The following is a 7810-nucleotide window of genomic DNA, read 5'->3' as shown; positions in this document are numbered from 1 at the left end:
TCAATTTGCTATATCTCATGAGAGATATTGGTTTATAGTTTTTTTTAGTACCGTCTGTATCTGGTTTTCATATCAAGATAATACTGGCCTAACAATAAGTTGGGAAGTGTTCCCTCCTCTATTTTCTGGAAGAGTTTGTGCAAAATTGCTGCTTATTCTTCTTCAGGTGTTTGAAACTGGAGTGAAACCATCTGAGCCAGGAGATTACTTTTTGGGAAGGGAATCTGCTTTATCTTGATCATAACTTCTTTGTGCACTGGAGTCACAAAGGCGTTAGCCAAGTTACAAACTGTAGAATTTCAGCAGACCTTGGCAATCATCAAGTCCCACATCCCTCACTACATATGAAGACACTGAGGCTTGGGCTGAGAGAATAACTTGCCCAAAGTCGCAGAGCACTTTAGCAGAAGAAATGGGAAGAGCCCGTGGACCAGGATGCTCAGTCCAGCTACCTCTGCTCCTAAGTTAATGGTAGTGGCTCAAGAAGTGGAGACTTTCAACTTTCAGACACCCTGGCATTCATTGCCCACTTGCTCTTTTATAGGAGGAGATCAAAGTCTTCCCTGTGCACAAGCGCTTGATAAGAGGGTTCCCCAAGTCCCTTCTAGCCCATAATTAGAACAAGAAAGGGCAGAGGTCAAGAGCAGAGCTGGCAACCCAAGACCAAGTGGGCAGAGAGACAAAGCTATGGCAACTGAAGTCTCCCAACAAAGAAGCAACCACAGGACTGATCAGCCTGGGAACCTGCTCCCTCTGTTGGTTTGATGTGCACTTGGACCAAAGAGGAACAGAGGAAATTCCCTGGTAATCCAGTGGTTAGGACTCAGCCCTTTCACTGCAGTGGCAGGGGTTCAATCCTTGGTTGGGGAAGTAAGATCCTGCAAGTTGTGCAGCGCAGACAAAAAAAAAATTTTTAATAAATAAATAATTTTTTTTAAAAAAGGAGGAACAGAGGAGGTGGGCACATCTCCTAACTGGGTCAGCAAACAGTAGGAAGTTAAGTCTTCCAGCTCACACGCCCTGCAGCCAGAGGCCACTGTCCAAACTGCAGGTAAGAAGACAGAAGGAAGGAGTGGAGGGATTACACCTTCACATTAACATAACTCGACATTCCTACAGCCGAATCCCCATCACTGCAACAGCGTTGTCCAGTGGAACCTTCCACAATGGAAATATTATATATTATATATCTGTGCTTTCCAACAAGATAGCCGCCAGTCACATGTGGGTAGTAAACGCAGGAAATGTGAGTAGTGCAAGTAAGAAACTACATTTTTAATCTTATTAAATTGTAATTAATTTAATTTAAATAGTCATATGTGGATAGTGCAGACCTAGAGGAACCTCTCTTTGTAAATACACTCATGAACAAACATAAAAAGCAGGGGAAAACCAGAATCATAATCTATAACAAAAGAAAAAGCACTAAGATATGACAAGTCACTTAAAATTGAGCTAAAAACCTCACTCCTCAAATTTGCACCAATATTACACGATGCTCTGGTTTCATTTTATTTGGTGGTCTACGCATGCTAGTTTTTAAAAATTCACCTTTGGCAGTACAAAAGAAGGAACAAATAACAGACTTCAGGGATCCAGATGGAAGTTACTAACCGGCTATAAAGTTAGTTTAGAGAAAGAACACTGCAGGGGTTTGTTTTGTTTTGTTTATTGGTATATCTCCAATGCCTAGAATATTCCCCAGCAAAGAAGTCTCTCAGCAAAAATTTGCTGAGTGGCCTCAAGGACAGACTGTCAAAGGAACTGATCTAATTAAAAAGAAATGTTTGCAGCGGGAGGACCACTAGAGGGCGCGCCAGCCCAGCAGCCAAGAGGCCGGGGAACAAAGGCGGGGAGGCTCTTGGGGTTCCCCTAGCGCTTCCCACGCTCTGGGGTGGCTTCAGAAGAGTAAACCCCGCCACCCCCTCCCATCACCCCTTATGTCTTCGTTTCCTTTTTATTCGTCTGAACGTTTTCTCGTGTGTACGAGCCAACCCACTGACCCCGAGGTCAGGATGGCCAGCCATCTATGGGCAGTGCAAGGCCCCCAGCCCCGGGACGCTTAATAAATGTCACATTTTGCGCCTCAAATAAAGGAAATGGAGAGTCACAGGCAGAAGCCCAGGCCGGGAAATCAGGAGGCGGGCTTCTAGACAGCTCTTTACACTCACTGGAAGCCCACCGGGTCCCAAAGGTTGTGCTACACGTTTTAACCCAGGTAGATAGTGTTACCTCCATTTCACAGATGAGAACATTGCATTTCAGCGTGATTGGCAAAGGTTACGTAGATCATAAGTGGATTGTGAACCCGGGACGTTTTCTTTACAAAACCCGTGGAATTAACACTGTGCCATCGTCTTTGAGTTCAAAGATGTCGCTACTGAAGGCACTGCTTTCTGTGGGATCCAGTGAGGCTGGAGACTGAAAGCTGGGGTTCAGCTGGAGTCAGGGGAGGGGAAAGAGAGGGAGTTACGTTGCAGCCCTTCCTGGGGAGCTGAAGAAAGGCACGGTCAGCACTCAGAAGGGCGGGGTGGACCCACCCTTGGCAAAAATCTTCCAGGTTCCTCCTGCTATGGACTGAATGTTTGTGTCTAGCCCCAGATTCATGCCTGTATGATGGTAACCCCCGCAATGGGTTGGTTGGGGGTTTTATTGGTTTTTTTTTTTTTTTTTTGGCCACACTGCAGCATCTTAGTTGCTCAACCAGGGATCAAACCTGCGCCCCCTGTGGTGGAGTGCAGAATCTTAACTACTGGACCACCAGGGAGGTCCTGGGATGGTATTTAGAGATGGGGGCTTTTGGGAGGTTAGAGTTAGGTTTAGATGGGGTCATGAGGGTGGGCTCCCCTCCCATCATGGGATTGGTGTCCTTATAAAAAGAGAGGAGTGATCAGAATTCTCTCTCCCCACCACCGTGTGAGGACAGACTGAGAAGGCACTGTCTGCAAACCAGGAAGAGGGGTCTCACCAGGAACCATATCTGCCAGCACCTTGATCTTGGACTCGCAAGTCTCCGGAACTGAGAAATCAATGTCTGTTGTTTACGTCGCCCAGTCTGTGGTGTTGGACACCACCCTTGCCTCCACTGTATCCTTTCTGTGCTTTGGGACGGCTTCCCCCTCTCCTCACATCAAGACCAGCTCCCAGATAAAGATCCCACCTATTTCATAAGCTTCTCGGCTCATCTGAAGCACTCTGAGGTTTGGGAATCACAGGAGTGGTGATGAAATGTATGGGCTTTGGACCAAGTAGGTTATAAAAATATCTAAATGTGAGCTGTGGCATGGGCAGGCTAACCCCCTACCCCAAGCGTGGGACTTGAACCCACACTCTTTTTTTTTGCGGTACGCGGGCCTCTCACTGTTGTGGCCTCTCCCGTTGCAGAGCACAGGCTCCGGACGCGCAGGCTCAGTGGCCATGGCTCATGGGCCCAGCCGCTCCGCGGCATGTGGGATCTTCCTGGACCGGAGCACGAACCCATGTCCCCGGCATCGGCAGGTGGACTCTCAACCACTGAGCCACCAGGGAAGCCCGAATCCATGCTCTTTTAACTGAGATCACACACCTGGTTTCAGGACTTAATGAAGCTCAGGTTCTTGATGTCTCATTGCAGAAAGAATTCAGTGAGAGACAAAGTGATAGGTAAGGAGTGGATTTATTTAGAGAGAAACACACTCCAGAGACAGAGTGTGGGCCACCTAGAAGGCCCCATGGTATGGGGTTGTCAGTTTTTATAGGAGTGAGTCATTTCGTAGACCAATGAGTGGGAAGAGTATTCCAGCTATTTTGGGGAAGGGGCGGGGATTTCCAGAAATTGGGCCACAGCCCACTTTTTGACCTTTATGGTTGGCCTTGGAACTGTCATGGCTCCTGCGGTTGTGTCATTTAGCATGCTGATGTGTTACAGTGAGCATACACTGAGGCTCAAGGCTTGGACCATTTGGTGCTAATCAGTTTAGGCCATGTCCTCGAGCTATGTTATTCTTTTAAAGGTTGTGCCCTGCCCCCTTCCCTCCTGTCTCAAGGGGACTGGGGACACAGGTCACTGCTCTCACCCCAAAGCAAGAAGAGTGCACTGTGAGGCTCAACACACACACACACACACAAACTCACGCACTTGCTCAGGACTGCTCCACACACACGCCTCCCAATTTCCCCTCTACTCGCTGTGCTGGAATCTTCTGTTGCCCCTGCTTGGTGCCCCAGGAGGTTGGCCCACAGGGCAGCACCAGTGGGCCCCCTTGTCCTCTGTCTTCTGGCTGGACTGGGCCATCAAGGAGCCTGGCAGCAGAGCCGAGGGCAGGAGGCCAGCGAGGGTGAGTTTCTACCTTCCAGCTCTTTCCCTGTGCCCAGCCAGGATGGCAGGTGACAGCTCCTGTGAGGCCTTTCCCTCTCTACCTCTCTCTGTCTCTCTCTGTCTCTCTCTGTCTCTCTCTGTCTCTGGATTCCAGTAAACACCTTCCTCACTCCTTCAGGCCCAATTCTGGCCCCAGGCACCACGATTTCCCTTTTGGTTTTCCAACCTCCTGCCCTCAACTTTGTAGATCATCCCTTTACTAAACTCTCCTCAAATTACCTGACTTAAGTGACCCTGAGGGACACGTCCCTGAAGGTTGGTTAGGGCCAAGGATCTGGCCTCCCGCTGGCCCCTGGTGACTGCAGTGCCACCCTTCCTCAGTTGCCACCAAAACCTCTCAGCTGTTCTGCTCTCCTGGCCAACACACAATACCTTCTAAGCCTGTGAGGCCCCATCTCCGGTGGACACACCCAGGGTCATCCGTAGGAGGGCCCCCCAGGCAAACAGCCCTGCCTAGAGGTCAACACACCCACCCCCTCCAGCACCCTTGCATTGTTCCCACAGTGGGAAGAGGACGATTCCCAAGGAATTAAGCCCAACAATCTGTTCTTGAAGTCCAGGTAAAGGTTGTAGACCCTGCTCTGAGCCATTAAAACCTTTCTTGCGAACTCTAAGCCCCAAAACTACACTAAAACTTTAAATTCATCATTGGGAATCCTTCACATCAGCTCATGTGTCCTGTCACCATGGCCCTGTGTTCTTCAGAGGCTCTTGTGCCCTCTTATACGACAAGTGATTCCTAACCTTCCTGCCCCAGGTGGAGATTCAGCCATTTACAAAAGAGCTGTTTAAAAACAAACAAGCTCATAGATACAGAGAGTACAGATTGGTGGTGTCAGAGGCAGGGGGTGGGGATTAGGGGAAATGGGTGAAGGAGGTCCAAAGGTACCAAAAAAAAAAAGACATTAAAGAAAATAGGCAGGACTTCTGTGGTGGTCCAGTGGTTAAGAGTCCACGCTTCCACTGCAGGGGGCATGAGTTGGATCCCTGGTTGGGGAACTAAGATCCTGCATGCCACACGGTGTGGCCAAAAAAAGTATACTAAAGAAAACAGGGAGATTCTCCACTGACTAGAGGATAACAGAGGATCGTTGAAAAGAAAGAGCTCTTAGCGTAAGAAGTAGCCTTGCCGTTGGGTTTATCGGAGGCAAAGCAGCGCTAAGAGTCACGAGTACACAAAAGGGCTGAATGCTGGGGGGCCCGGAGACACGGCATGAAGGTGTGCGTCCGTCAGCCATCAGCTTGGGTTTGCAAGCAGGGCCATCCAAAGACGAAATAGGAGAGAGATAGTATGAGGAGACAGATGGCCAGCGAGGATCAGGGTGGACAAGGGCCACGGAACCACTCACAGAGTCCACCAGGCAATGATGCTACAGATGTGTCTGGAATGGAAACCACAGCTCCATGAGGAAAGGCTGCATCTACGTCTGGGGCGGTAAGTATAGAAGAGGAGCCCAGAATCCCTTATTGTACAAGAAAGCACAGTAGCCTCCGAAGACCACTGGGGGGTTGGCAACAGGACACGCCAGCTAACAGGAAGGAGTCCCAGTGGTGAACCAGGAGGATTTCCAGCATCAAATAACAGGAATGGATTCAAACAAACAAACACACCAGCTCACTTCTCTCTCACTGCCTCCCCTACACTCCCTGGCTTCCACTGGAGTGTGATTCCTCCCTGATTCCTCTTGTGGCCCCTGCTCCATCCTCCCCAGGCAGCCACTCCCAGGACCCTCTCCCAGCACTGCTTCCCCACCCTGGTCCAGCTCGGCACAGCCTTGTTGAGATGGACTCCAGGGAGGGCCGGTGCCCACTTAGGGCTGTTCTTAATTTCCCCTGATATTATCTGTTAACCTCACAGAGCATTTCATACTGCAAGGACTGGGCCTGTGTGCCTGCTTGCTACTCAGAGAAATTCCACTTCCTGCAACTGATAAGATGGGACCCTTGCCCCTCCCCATCTACAGGTCAAGTAGGGTAAGGTGGGATGGAAACTGTCCTACCCGCCATGTCCTCCTTAAACAATCCTTGGCTCACTCTGTTTTCTTTCTTTTGACCTTCCCTTGCTCGAAGGGAAGACAGAAATAAGTAAGTTTGGCTCTTAGTAGAAGCACCCAAAAGTATTCCAGCGGCCTTTGTCAAGAGTGAGAGTAAACCCACGGTCCCTGCCCGTAGGAGCTGATACTTGATTACAAGGCTTCCTATGAATGAATCTCTGCTCCGTAAAGAGGCAGAAATCACCATAGGTGAAATGTCTGGGTAGGAAACAGAATTCAGCAGTTTGTCAAAGACATAAAATGTCAATGCTCAGGGTCCTCAGAGATGTTCAAACACACCCCCCTCATCTGAGAGATGCTGAAACAAAGATGCTGAGAAAAAGGCCCAGAGAAGGAAATAGCCCTTCAGTCTGGTCCAGGACTGAAGAGTTCTGTGGTGGCAGCACCGGGCCCAGGCTAGTATTCTTCCCATATCCACGGCCCCGCCCTGTGGCTCCCCTGCAGTCCTCAGACTCCCCGCAGCAGCCCTTGGCAGCCCTCTTGCTCAGGCCATTGTGAGTGTGGAGTTTTCTAAGCAGGCCTCTTCCCGAGAAACTCTGCTCTAACCAAACATGCAGGTCTGATAAGGAACAAAACAAACCTTTTCAAAACAGTCCCACCCAAGGGAGGGGGATGGGCCACTTTGTTTTCTTGTGTGGTGAGAACGGGGCTGGCCTGGAAGGGAGGCAAGACTGGGTCCTGGTCCTGCCTCAGGCATTTCACAGCTGCCTGATCTTAAGCAAACCCTCCCGTTCCTCTCTGGGCCTTTGTTTTTTGTTTGTTGGTTGGTTTGTTTTGTTTTTTAATAAGATGGAGATAACTATTGTCCTGGATGACCTATAAAGTACCTGACCAGAGCTAACATTTGATGATTCCATAGTTTTCTGGGAGGACAGTTTTGAGATCTTTTTTTTTTTTTTTTTTTGCGGTACGCGGGCCTCTCACTGCTGTGGCCCCTCCCGTTGCGGAGCGCAGGCTCCGGACGCGCAGGCTCAGCGGCCATGGCTCACGGGCCCAGCCGCTCCGCAGCATGTGGGATCCTCCCGGACCGGGGCACGAACCCACGTCCCCTGCAACGGCAGGCGGACTCTCAACCACTGCACCACCAGGGAAGCCCTTGAGATCTTTAGTATTGCTTTCATACCACCTCATTCTAGAGCAGCACTGTCCAATAGAAACATACTATGAGCCATATATATATGTGTGTGTGTGTATATATACATATATATTTCTTGTAGTCCCATCAAAAAAAGCAGGTGAAGTTAATTTTAATAATAGATTTTACTTAGCCCGATATAGTCAAAATATTATTTCATCATGTAATTAGTACAAAGCAAATTATTGAGATATATGACATTATTTTTTTCATACTAAGTCTTTGAAATCCAGTGTGTATTTGTGATTGTGGACTAACCAAACT

The sequence above is a fragment of the Stenella coeruleoalba genome (genome assembly GCF_951394435.1).
Source record: "Stenella coeruleoalba genome assembly, chromosome: 21".
In the NCBI taxonomy this organism is placed as follows: domain Eukaryota; kingdom Metazoa; phylum Chordata; class Mammalia; order Artiodactyla; family Delphinidae; genus Stenella; species Stenella coeruleoalba.
This window is presented reverse-complemented; position numbering follows the sequence as displayed.